This window comes from Podarcis gaigeae (genome assembly GCF_964106915.1).
Source record: "Podarcis gaigeae genome assembly, chromosome: 13".
In the NCBI taxonomy this organism is placed as follows: domain Eukaryota; kingdom Metazoa; phylum Chordata; class Lepidosauria; order Squamata; family Lacertidae; genus Podarcis; species Podarcis gaigeae.
In genome coordinates, this window is record NC_139689.1 from 15,561,773 (window position 1) to 15,573,466 (window position 11,694).

Genomic DNA, 11,694 nt, shown 5'->3' on the forward strand with positions numbered 1-11,694 from the left:
AGATCCTTTGAGTGTGAGGTTGCTGTGAACCCTTTGTTGGCTGTGTAAATAAACCATGCTTTTACACAAACCATATATCATAAAGACATGACACTCTCATTTCTAAAAGAAAACACAAACCCTGGGCAAATGCCTGGAACCCATGGAATCTTACAGCACATTGGGGTGGCATGCAAGATACACACACACACATAATTCAGAGTTCCTCAACTTCTTAATTAAATTTTAAATGCCACGGCTTTTTAAAAATTAAACAATCATTTACTATTAAAATATGTTTTGATATATCCATTCATTTAAATAAATGTGTGTTTATTTAAAATGAATATCATAAATACTACTTCACATGATTTTAAAATGCCCTTTTGTGTGCATTCCCACCCAATGAAAATTCACTTTAAAAGGTCCTTGGTGAAATGCACTTACGCCCATTCTTTACAGTAGAGATGAACATGGTTGTCCTACCTGCCATGGGTAAATATTTGAAAGGTTCCATGTATTTCCATTTCTCATTGCCTTCTGTTTAGATCTTGATGAAAACATGTCATGGAGAGCATGCACAACGCCATAAACTGCATTGTAAATACTGTAGCCTTGACCAGACATCCGCATTTCAAACACAGTTTCAGGGAGGTTCTTCAATCTCTCTTTCCCTGTACATATTCCTGGGGATAGTAAGTGAATGTACTCTAGCTTGGGGAACGAACATTTAAATGCAGTGGTCCAGAAATAATGGATCAAATACAGCCTAGATCGATAGAGATTTAAAGTCTCAAGAAACTCTTCATATTCTGCCAATTTCTGACTGTGGAGTGCAAAGGACAAGGTGCCATTGAAGGATCTGGGTGTAAATAAGTCGCTATTGGACACAGATGCAAAATCCCACTCAGCTGTTATGACCCAAACCTTCTCTATTGGTTTCATTTTAATAATTTCATTTAGCAAAAGAACCCTTCGTAAACCCTCCATAGACCGTGAATCACCATGAACAAGAATCATATTGATTTCAGTTGATGAGAGAACAGAACTTATTCTTTCCAAATTCTTGTCCGTCTGTATTCCGTGATTCCAATAATGCTTCAGTGTTGGAACAATTTCCTTAAAAGCAACACAAATCTTATTCTGGTGCAGCCAAGGAATGAGAGTCCTCAATAGTATTTCTCCGCTGTCATTATCAGAGACAACAAGGCCAATCCAAGTCCATCCAAAATGCTGAAGCAACTGAACAATCCCAGCATACTGAGCACTCTCATTAGGGATCATCTGATAGACAGAAGGAAACTGTGTTCTATCCCTCAAGGCAGGGTCAAAGGAGCCATAATTGAGCTAAGAACAATGATATTGGTCTTTTTAGATCTAACAACCAATTGAAAATACGTTCTTCAAAATTCCAAAAAAAAAAAAGGATAGAAAGTTGAATTCATTTTGTATTAGGTAAAAGGTAAAGGTACCCCTGCCCGTACGGGCCAGTCTTGACAGACTCTGGGGTTGTGCGCCCATCTCACTTAAGAGGCCAGGGGCCAGCGCTGTCCGGAGACACTTCCGGGTCACGTGGCCAGCGTGACATCGCTGCTCTGGCGAGCCAGAGCCGCACACGGAAACGCCGTTTACCTTCCCGCTGGTAAGCGGTCCCTATTTATCTACTTGCACCCAGAGGTGCTTTCGAACTGCTAGGTTGGCAAGCGCTGGGACCGAGCAGCGGGAGCGCACCCCGCCACAGGGATTCGAACCACCGACCTTTCGATCGGTAAGTCCTAGGCACTGAGGCTTTAACCCACAGCGCCACCTGCGTCCCTAAAAGCTACCACTATCTCCCCGTCGGGGAATCGAACCCCGGTCTCCCGCGTGACAGGCGGGGATACTTACCACTATACTAACGAGGAGAAAGCTCATTTTGTATTGGTCCCTCCTAAAAAAAACCTTCACAACCAGGACAGTATTACTACTGGGCTAACTATATATTAAGCAAGTAAGCAAAGACTCTTGAAGGAAAAATAGTTTGGATTTGAGAATTTGTAGAGAAATATAACGAGTCTCACCAGTTTTGTGATTCGATTAATATTCATCTCCAAATTTCTCATTCATAGCTCCTGTGTGGATTTCAGCATGAGCATAGATGCTATGAACCCTACGAGGGGGTGATTTGGAGGGAAGAAGTAGGAAGCAATTTATCTATCTATTATTACAACTCACTGAGGAGGCTCAAGCAGAAAGATTAGAATGGAAGAAGAAGACAAGTGTAACTTAAATGCTCCAGTTAAATCCAGAATTATTCTGGACTTTGATTATTTCAACTGATCTAACTACTCCAAGAGACTTTTGCTATAAAGGTGTGGTTTTCTTCCTGTTCTCTTGCATGGCTCCATGGGGAGGGCTTCTGTACTTGCCTCTAAAATAATCAGTACACAACTCTCTGTCTACAGAGATAAACCATATCAAAAGTTCAGATTCACACACACCTCTTCACAGCACCAATCTATAAAGGCAGACAAACACACCTGTGGTATCTTGTACATATTTAAGATGTGAGGCATCTGCTTGGAATTATGAAAGGTGAGGCCACCTATGATAGCCATTAGTTTATCTGTCTTGCCGCAGAGGTAGTTAAGGGGACTCCCCTGACTTTCGAAAAGGACATCCATAGTCCCCGAACATTTTCCCATTTCATTATTAGCATTTTGAGCGAAGATGTACGAAAGTGTGGTGTTGGGTAAGAGGTGCGGATTCTTATTGATCTCCTTCAGAGCAAACGTAAAGGCGAGGGCTTGGTGGTAGTAATTTGGCAATAGGCTGCAATGGCATTTCAGAGCACAATTAGGGCTGCCACACAACAATTGGTTTAATCTACATACTATGGACATATTAGCCATCAATAGTGATTCCTGATATACCAGACATGGAGTTGTAAAGTATGAAATACCTTTATAACTCCCATGTATCTTTAATAATACCTTTATTGTCAATGTACAACCTGTGTACAATGAAATTAAACGAGCCTCCCCCAAAAAAACACTCAGTTTCATTGCACTCTGTGTGCTTATTGCACAACACACCACCTTGCAAGTCACTTGTGCTATGTTATTTTCCGTTCAACATCCTAACAGCCCACAGATAGAAGCTATTTTTTAGCCTGTTGGTACGGCTGATTATACTTCTATATCTCCTGCCCGGGGGTAGAAGATTAAAGAGGTGATGACCAGGATGTGTGTCATCCCTGAGACTCTTTTAAAGAGTATTTTTAAAAAGTATTCTCATCTCCTTAGGTTTCTTTGTCATATTTCATTCCCAGTCACAGAGCTGTGCAATAGAAAATGCACTTATAGCTCAGTGAAAAAGCATTTGCTTGGCCTGGATAAGGTCCTAAGTTACAACCCCCAACATTGAAAGGTAGACTTGGGAATGTCTTCTTTCGGAAACCCTAAGCTCACTTCCAGGCAGTGTAGACAAAACTAAGGTAGATCGACAGATGACTCAGGATAAGTTCTCTTTCCATGTTCTCTTAGTTAAAGGTAAAGGGACCCCTGACCATTAGGTCCAGTCGTGGACGACTCGGGTTGCGGCGCTCATCTCGCTTTACTGACCGAGGGAGCCGGCCTATGTTTCTATAAATTGCTCTATAAGACAATTGCTTCATTTGGAAGCAAAGAAGGAAGAAAACTGAGCAAGCAAAACACACCCAACCCTTCCTGTGTGGCAGAATAATGGTATGGATGGTTTTGATCTCCTAAAACACATTTAGAATCATTTTAATAAATGGACTATAGTAGTAGCCTTACTACAAGGACCTATCTTTTTTGGGCCTCTTATGATTCCCATTTTCTCAAATTGTGGGAAATAGAACAATCAATAATTTTGAAATTTTCACTCAGAGCTAGCCAATTGGAATTTTAATTTCACCTTTATTTCATTTTATTTGATTCAAGATTTACTTACAAGGCACTCCTATATGGATTTGGATTTGCAGTATACAATATCTCATTAAAATTATGAACGATGAAAGATACAAATTCAGCAATGACAATATTATCTAGAATGCCAGAGACACCTTGAAACTTTGGCTGCCTACAACATCTGTTCTTCATATTTTTGCTGACAATCTGAGGTAGATGAAGCAGCAAAATGAGGAGCAGCAGTGATGTCCATCTCGCTACCAGCAAATCTTGCCACCACCTGAACATATTCACTGTGACAGATACAAAGAATAGGAATGTCTCCAAAGGCAGAATGTAATCTTTACAAAAGTTGATCGAACTTTGGTGTTTCACTAATTCCAATCTGGACTATCAAACATATTTGATAGAACTTTTCCAAATAGCTGTTTTTAAAAGGCTGCTTTGAACCTCATATTTAAAGCTGGAGAGCAGCATTTCATCAACTCCTGGTATGAATTCATTTGTGTTTCTGTCTTTCTAATTGCATTGTGCCCACACTACAATTACACAGGAATGTGTAGTTATAATAATTACAGGATCGAAAATTACTTTTTCCAAGATTCTCAGCAAAGTTAAGGAAAACTTCTTTAGCTTCTTGTTTTTTCATTATCCGCTAATGAAATGATCAATGCTGGAATTCAGGGCATGTTGGGACAAGAGTTTCCTCCATAAGAAGTCTAAAATTTCTGCAGCTTATAAAAATGGAATCTATTAAGCTAATTACCTTAAATGTGGCACACGTGGTCTACCTGATAAGATCCATGAAAGTGCCAAATTTAAAACCTATCTGATAATAATTTTCACCAATACAGCAAATAAAAGCATGCTAAAAATAAACAAATTGTCATCTACCCACCCCCAGTTTTAAGAAAGCATATCTTCACCTGCTATATATTTTGGGACATACATCTTTCTGTCCATGCATTCAGATGTTTATTGAGGTATTGTCACCAAACTTGGTATGAAGGTTCTCGAGATGGCAGAGCCATTTTTGTGTGTTATGTTTGGATACCATCAGATTCCATTTTTCAATTACGCTAGCAAACAAAATTGTTCCAAAGTGTGCCAGTGTTGACACTTCTGAAATATTGTCCCCCAGTTTTACATGATGGTTCACAAGATGGAGCAGCACATTTTGGTCTATGTTTGGAAATTGTCAGAGACCATTTTGAGTTAAAATGGTGGACTGGACCATTCCAAACTGCACTGAATTGGACATCTCTCATTATAGTGTAGACCAGTTTAGCACGATAGCTCCTGAGATGGAGAAGTAGGGTTTACGTATCTTTTGAAACATAACAGCTACTGCTTTGCCTAAGCCTGATGGAGGGGAGCCTTTAAAATAAATCTTTTATGCTGTGATGCCTGGCCATATGGTTGAGCCAAATGAGCTTAGGATCCAGCCTAAACACAACCCCTCCCCCAAGATTGAATCATGCCCCTCTGGAGCACCCCTTTTTGAAATCTGAGCCCCAGCTGAGCCAAGCTGATCAAGTTAAACCAGTTTATCTTTGGCTAAACCAGGATGGGGAGCTTAAAACTGGCTAAGCCCACCTAAGTTGCTAATCAGCTGGCTAAGCCAGAGATCCACTTCATCTTTAAACTGCTCATTCAGGCAATAGGTTGGTGCCGTTATCTGTTATTGTTAAATTGGCAAATAAAGCCATATGTTTAAAGTTAGTTCTGAAACGTATAATCCCACATAATACAGCAAAGCACCAACAGGAACAGCCCCCCATGGTTTTCATTCTTTCTCTTTCAGCACCATGAATGCAATTCAGTTGTATAAAGACTGCAAAAAGCCAACAACCTGCCATTACAAGCTATGGACCTCCTCTGCCTAAATAATTATTTTTGTGGACACCCATGACCACCCACTAATATCTTTATAGCTCTTAAAATTATCGTCACCTCCCTCTGATGCTTTAACATTTTTCATATCCCAGAGCACAACAATTTTGTAACTACTAAAGCCATGTGCTCTCTGAGGACCATCATTTCATTAGTGTGTTTCTGAAACCAGCGCAATCTTCTTTGATCCACTAAACAATAAATAAACTTATGAAGCATCATTCCGCCTCCTTCCATATTTTGCCACTGGAAAATGCTTCATTATCCTTTTGTAGCTCTCTTCTTTCATGCCTCTTAAACCCATATCTGGGCTGTACCAATTCAGACTGTAGGTGGAGACTTACGTAACAGTAGAGACGTAATATGGGGGTGGGGCAAAAGGGATTATAAAGCCAAATTCATTGGAATTGTACAGCCTGCTATATATTTTGTGGAACATAACTTCCCACCATTTCTGTCCAAATGGCATGCTACGCTTGGGGTGATCAGAGATGGGCTACAACATTGGGGGACGACCACATTTGCTATCTGTTGCTTAAAGTGTTAAAAGGACAAGAGAACATGGGATGCAGATAGGACAGAATTTATAAGGGAATAAGTCACTCAGAAACCACAAGGCGTGTTCTCCATAACAGAGAGCACGTGTTGCGGTTGGGGAAACAGGCCACCCTGCAGTGACTAGGCAAATTTGGTGAGGAACCCAAGCCTTTAAGTGGTTAACTTTGGGTTGCTGGGGAGTTTTGATTGTTGCCAATTTGGAGGAGGGGCCAGAGTCTTTAAATACAGGGGCCAGACGTAGGACGTCCTCTTGGCCATTTTTGTACCGGATCACATGGAGCACTTGGACAATCTTCTCATTGTCTGGTTACATTTCTTTATTTCTTTATTTCCCCTTTCTTTTTAATCCTCTCTAGTCCCTTAAATAATCTAATTCCCCCCTTTTTTTCCTGTTCGATTTCCCACCCCACCCCTTACCCTGCCCTGTGGGAAGATTCTCCCTATATCCGTGACATGCCTTTCCCAACAGGGAGAGAGCCCCCATTAGGGGCTTTCTTTCGCAAAAGGTTTCCCCCATTTCTCTCGTTGAAATTGTGGGGCTAGTCAGGGCTGTTCCCAGCTTAGCTGGAATCACTTTCGTTTATAGTATCCCGAAGGTTGGCTTTAATTTGAGTGTGTGCAGCGCTGTTGGCCAAATTTTAAGCTAGCCTTGGGTGGGAGCACTAATTTGGCTTCCTTTAATATTGCTATGAGACAAAGATTCTCAAGAGCAGAATCAGGGAGGCCTATTCGGCCTGCACATTAACTTCCAAGCCTAAGTCTGCTACAGGTAGCAGTTAATTGTTAAGTCTCTGACACGTGACCTCATTCTTGCTATAGGAATGTATCTGCTTGCAGGCCCAGTTGCTCCTAATGTATATCTGAGGCAGACAGAGGGCCCCAGAGGCTCTCTGTGCCTCCAAGGATTAGAGCACTCTGTATATGCTCTTGAACTATGCCATTTCTGAACAAGTTTATTTTCTTTAAGTTTGTTTTGCCCTGATAGTGGCGAATGCCATTTTAGAGACGAGCCATTGTGGCTTAGTGGCTAAAGTGTAAGACTAGGACCTGGGAGACAGGGTTCATACCCCCCTCTTAGCCATTGTTATAACAAAACAAAACTAACTGCTCCTTTTAGGCTATTCTGTTGCTGGGTAGTTCTGCCATTTGTGATAAAAGAACTTTGGGTTTTCTTGAAGGGGTGCTTCCTTCAAAAAGGGCAAGCAGGGGTACCTGGACAAGCTGTGGGCTACCTCAACTCTCCTATTTCACTGGAAACAATTATACTGGCCTAGCAGGTGATCCTAGGGCTTTGACCTAGAATTTGATGGCCTGGAGGCGTTTCCGGCCTGAATAGTGTTCCCATGTGGTCTTTAAGCATTGCTTTCACTGGGTCAGCGCATAGTGCCGGTAATGCCCAGGTTGCAGGATTGGTCCCTGTATGGGACAGCTGCATGCTCCCCCATTGCTCTACCTGGACACTTAGGTCCTTTTGGTGGTTATCTCACTGCGAGGGATGTAATGGGCGCCACATTTGCAATATGCAAGTGGGAGAAAGCACCTTTGCGTGCCCACATTGCAGTTTGCTCTGTGCGTTGCAGGGCACGGCGCTGCACGGGCTGCAATTGCATTGCATTGCGTGAGAGATTTGCAGTTGCATTGCACAGGGGTGTGTGCATTGCACAGGGAGTGTGTTTGCATTGCACAGAGTGTGTTGTTGCATTGCACGGAGTGTGTTGTTGCATCGTACGGAAGGTGCGGTTGCATTGCACAGAATGTGTGTGTGTGTGCATTGCACGGTGTGTGTAGTTGCATTGCACGGAATCCGTGTGCATTGCATGGAGGGTGTAGTTGCATTGCACAGAGTCTTTTTTTTTTGCATTGCACGGAGTGTGTGCATTGCACGGAGTGTGTAGTTGCATTGAACGGAGGGTGTGTGCAGTGCACGGAGTGCGTAGTTGCATTGGACAGAGTGTGTAGTTGCATTGCATGGAGTGTAGTTCCATTGAAAGGAGGGTTTGTGTGTGCATTGCACGGAGTGTGTATTTGCATTGCACAGAGCGTGTTTTTTGCATTGCAGGGAGTGTGTAGTTGCATTGAACGGAGTATGTAGTTGCATTGCACGGAGTGCGTAGTTGCATTGCACAGAGCGTGTTTTTTGCATTGCACGGAGTGTGTAGTTGCATTGCACGGAGGGTTTGTGTGTGCATTGCACAGAGTGTGTAGTTGCATTGCACAGAGCGTGTTTTTTGCATTGCACGGAGTGTGTAGTTGCATTGCACAGAGTGTGTGTCGGAAAAGGAAGCTGGCTCGGCGGCAGCTTTGTCAGGACTTCTTTAGGGGTTCTGGCCAGCGTCGGCCCTGTAAATTTACATATCATGATGGCAGCACAAGATGCCCCCTGCCCAAGCGGGGGCTGGAAGCTGGCAAGCAATAGCTCAATACCTTTTGCCCTTATTCCCATTTTATTTAGGGATCCAGTGGATATCGTTGCTAAAACAAACCACTTGCCTATGGAGAAGCTGTCTGCCTTGAAGGAAGTTATTTTGTAATACTTCCTCTGTAGCAAGTGATGCTTCATCAGATCCGATCTTGCTGGGCCACTTAATTAATCTTCCCACTAGGCCAGGCTGCCTGCGGCCTGAGGTCCCCTTACCTTTGTGTATGCCTACCAAGTGTGGTGAGGGCAGATATCAGGCGATGGTAGCAATTCCTGAATGGATGCAATAGTAGTTCGGCATGGCAGGATACCTTGAACCCGCACAAGGAGTTTCAGGTTCATGCTGGTGCTGCTGGATCTTTGCCCTTTGGTTTTATTTCAAGGGCCGCTGGTGTGCATAGCTATGGCCTCAAGCCCGGTGTGGTGAGGCAATCATGTGACATAACTTTTCTTGAGTTTTCCCCATCGTAGTAGCAGTTCACATGTGGCCCGACGAGTTCAGTGACCATCGGATCTGCTTTTGGCTGATAACCAGGTAGTGGTGAGCGTCTTGGCAAAACAGTCCTCACGCTCCAGCAGATTCTCCGCGCCTCCGCTCACGCTTTCGAACTGCGCCGCTTAAGGTTTAATATTGTGCTTTCTACTCTCCAAATTACGGGATCCTCTAATGATGTTGCTGTCACTCTACCCCATTTTCAGATGAAGCGCTTCAGATCCTGGGCTCCAGACTCAGATGTTGCCAGACTTTTCCAGACCACCTGTGGCATTTTGACAACAATTAGTATTTACAGAGGGCAGCAGCTTCCATTTCCCCTTCTGCTTTTAGCTCTTATGGGATGGCCTGGATGGATTTCCTAGCCTTAAGCTGGCAGTCCTCGGCCATTCAGATGAATTAGCCCCCATCCTCTGAGCAGATCCTGCAGTATTTGGTCCACCTGCTGCAGATTGGGCGTGCTGTTATAACTATCAGAATTCAGTCCGCTGCAATGTCTGTTACACTGAAGCTTAATTTTCAGAGACCCTTGTATAAAGTTTATAGTACGCAGGGCCTTGGAAGGTTGGATTAGGCTCCAACCTCATAGGACAGCGGGCAGGAAGTTTGTCAATTTTACCTATGTAGTATCTGCAACAAGTTAAAACTTGTCTGCTGGTTAAAGATCAAGGCGAGATTCCTTTCAGTAGTCCATTGCATTTTCGCACTGAGGGTTGGGAAAATGGTTGTTGGTGCCAGCATGGGGCTGAGAGTCTGGAGGCTTATTGCTTCAGGACTTTTCTTTATCCTTTGGAGCTTGTCTTTAGAATCGGGAACTCAAAAACAGACTTAGTGGGCAGGAGTGCCACAATCAGGGTCCCCGCCACAAGTGAGGAGGGCCCTTGGCCAGTTATGGATAACAGAATATTTGGCTTTTCATTCCCTGGGGGCTGGCCCGCTCCTAGTGCATGAAAATGGGTTCCCGTTAGCCAGGCATCAATGTGCTTACGTCGTGCACCAGTTATTACGGCCTGCGGCTTGCTTACCGCTGAACATGCCTCATTCCTTTCGAATAGGACTGCTGAAAAGGCTGCAGACTGGGGGCCTGTCAGTAGACAGGATTGTGAATACGGGTCATTGGAAGTCTTACGCTGACAAGGGTTATATCAAGAAGTGTCAGATGATGTCTGTGCTGATGCTTGTCTGTTATTTCCTTTTTCATAGGAGCAGCTGTGCACATTTGGGTCACAGCATCGTACACTAGGCTGGCAAGCATGTTGACGAGTTTGGACTGGGGTGCCATCTCAGTCTTCCTGCCCATGTGAACATTTACTGGATGTCCAGATGGGGAATGCTTTGGGAAGAGATCCTTCCTTTGGTGTAGTCGAGTGTGACCTGTGCAGGTCCTCCCGCAGTGCTGGTGGTACAGCTGGGCGAGAATGTTTGCTGTCTTCCTCCAGCATAAGTTTGCATTCCTGCATGCAAGAGGGCTTGGATTGAGTTGATGGCAGCTCTCCCTGGACTCAAAATAACTTAAGGCATTGGTTCAAGGTGGTCTGGTGGGGGGGTTGGAGCACATGTCCCCTCCAATGCGCAAAGATATTCCATTAAGGGAATCCAAGGATTCGCTATGCTTTTGTCGACCCTTTGCGAGGGGTAGGGCCACACAAGAGTCCCTGGGAGCATTTGGGGGTGAGCTTGAGTCTGATCCTGTTTCATTGCTCCCCCACGCTGTTTATTTGTACTGACGATATGGTGGGGTCCAGTCGTCAGTGCTGCCCTGCTAAGGTCAGGTGCAGCTAGTCGGGAACCAATGCCTAGACAAACTACCACTGAGCAGGCCAGAAAGCATGTTAATAAGGCGGTGGACAATAGAATAAAATAAAGTAAATATAATAAAATAAAATAACAAATAAAATAAAATAGGTCCTTGCTTTAGGTGGTTCTCTAATATTGCACCCTGCTGTTTTCTTCAAGGCTGTTGCCCTCTTTAGGGCAGATGGGTGCATCTTTCCCCTAAGGGGAATGACACCTGGCGGGATGCGATTGCCTTGGGATTCTTTGCTCCCCCACAATGTTTGCTGGTACTGACGATATGGTGGGGCCCAGTCATCAGTGCTGCCCTGCTGAGGTCAGGTGCTGCTAGTCGTGAACCAATGGGGCCTCTGCTAAGGCATGAGAATGGTTTGCCCCTGTCAAGACACCAGTTTGCAAAGGTGATGCGTAAGGCGATTCTGGCTTGTGGCGGCACAGTACAAGGTTTCGCCCCCCATTCTTTTAGGATAGGGGCTGCCACGACAGCTGCCCACTGGGGCTTGTCAGCTGCCAGAATAAAGGATTTGGGTTGCTGGAAATCAAATGCGTTCAAAGGTTATGTTCGCTGACAATTGGTATCTTACACTGCTTTTATTTTATACTTTTATTAGGTTTAGCGGTGGTCCGCATTTGGATGGTGGGGCACA

At 44.0% G+C, this 11,694-nt stretch overlaps 1 long non-coding RNA gene across 2 annotated transcripts; it reads left to right on the top strand.

Moving 5' to 3' along the window:
* Positions 1–6,588: 6,588 nt before the first annotated feature.
* On the top strand, positions 6,589–11,155 carry LOC310830708. Of its 2 annotated transcripts, none has more exons than XR_014557681.1 (2): positions 6,589–8,340; positions 8,434–11,155. It is a non-coding gene; the product is annotated as an uncharacterized lncRNA (long non-coding RNA). The 2 variants fall into 2 exon arrangements; XR_014557682.1 differs by having other exon boundaries at positions 6,589–8,319.
* Positions 11,156–11,694: the final 539 nt, after the last annotated feature.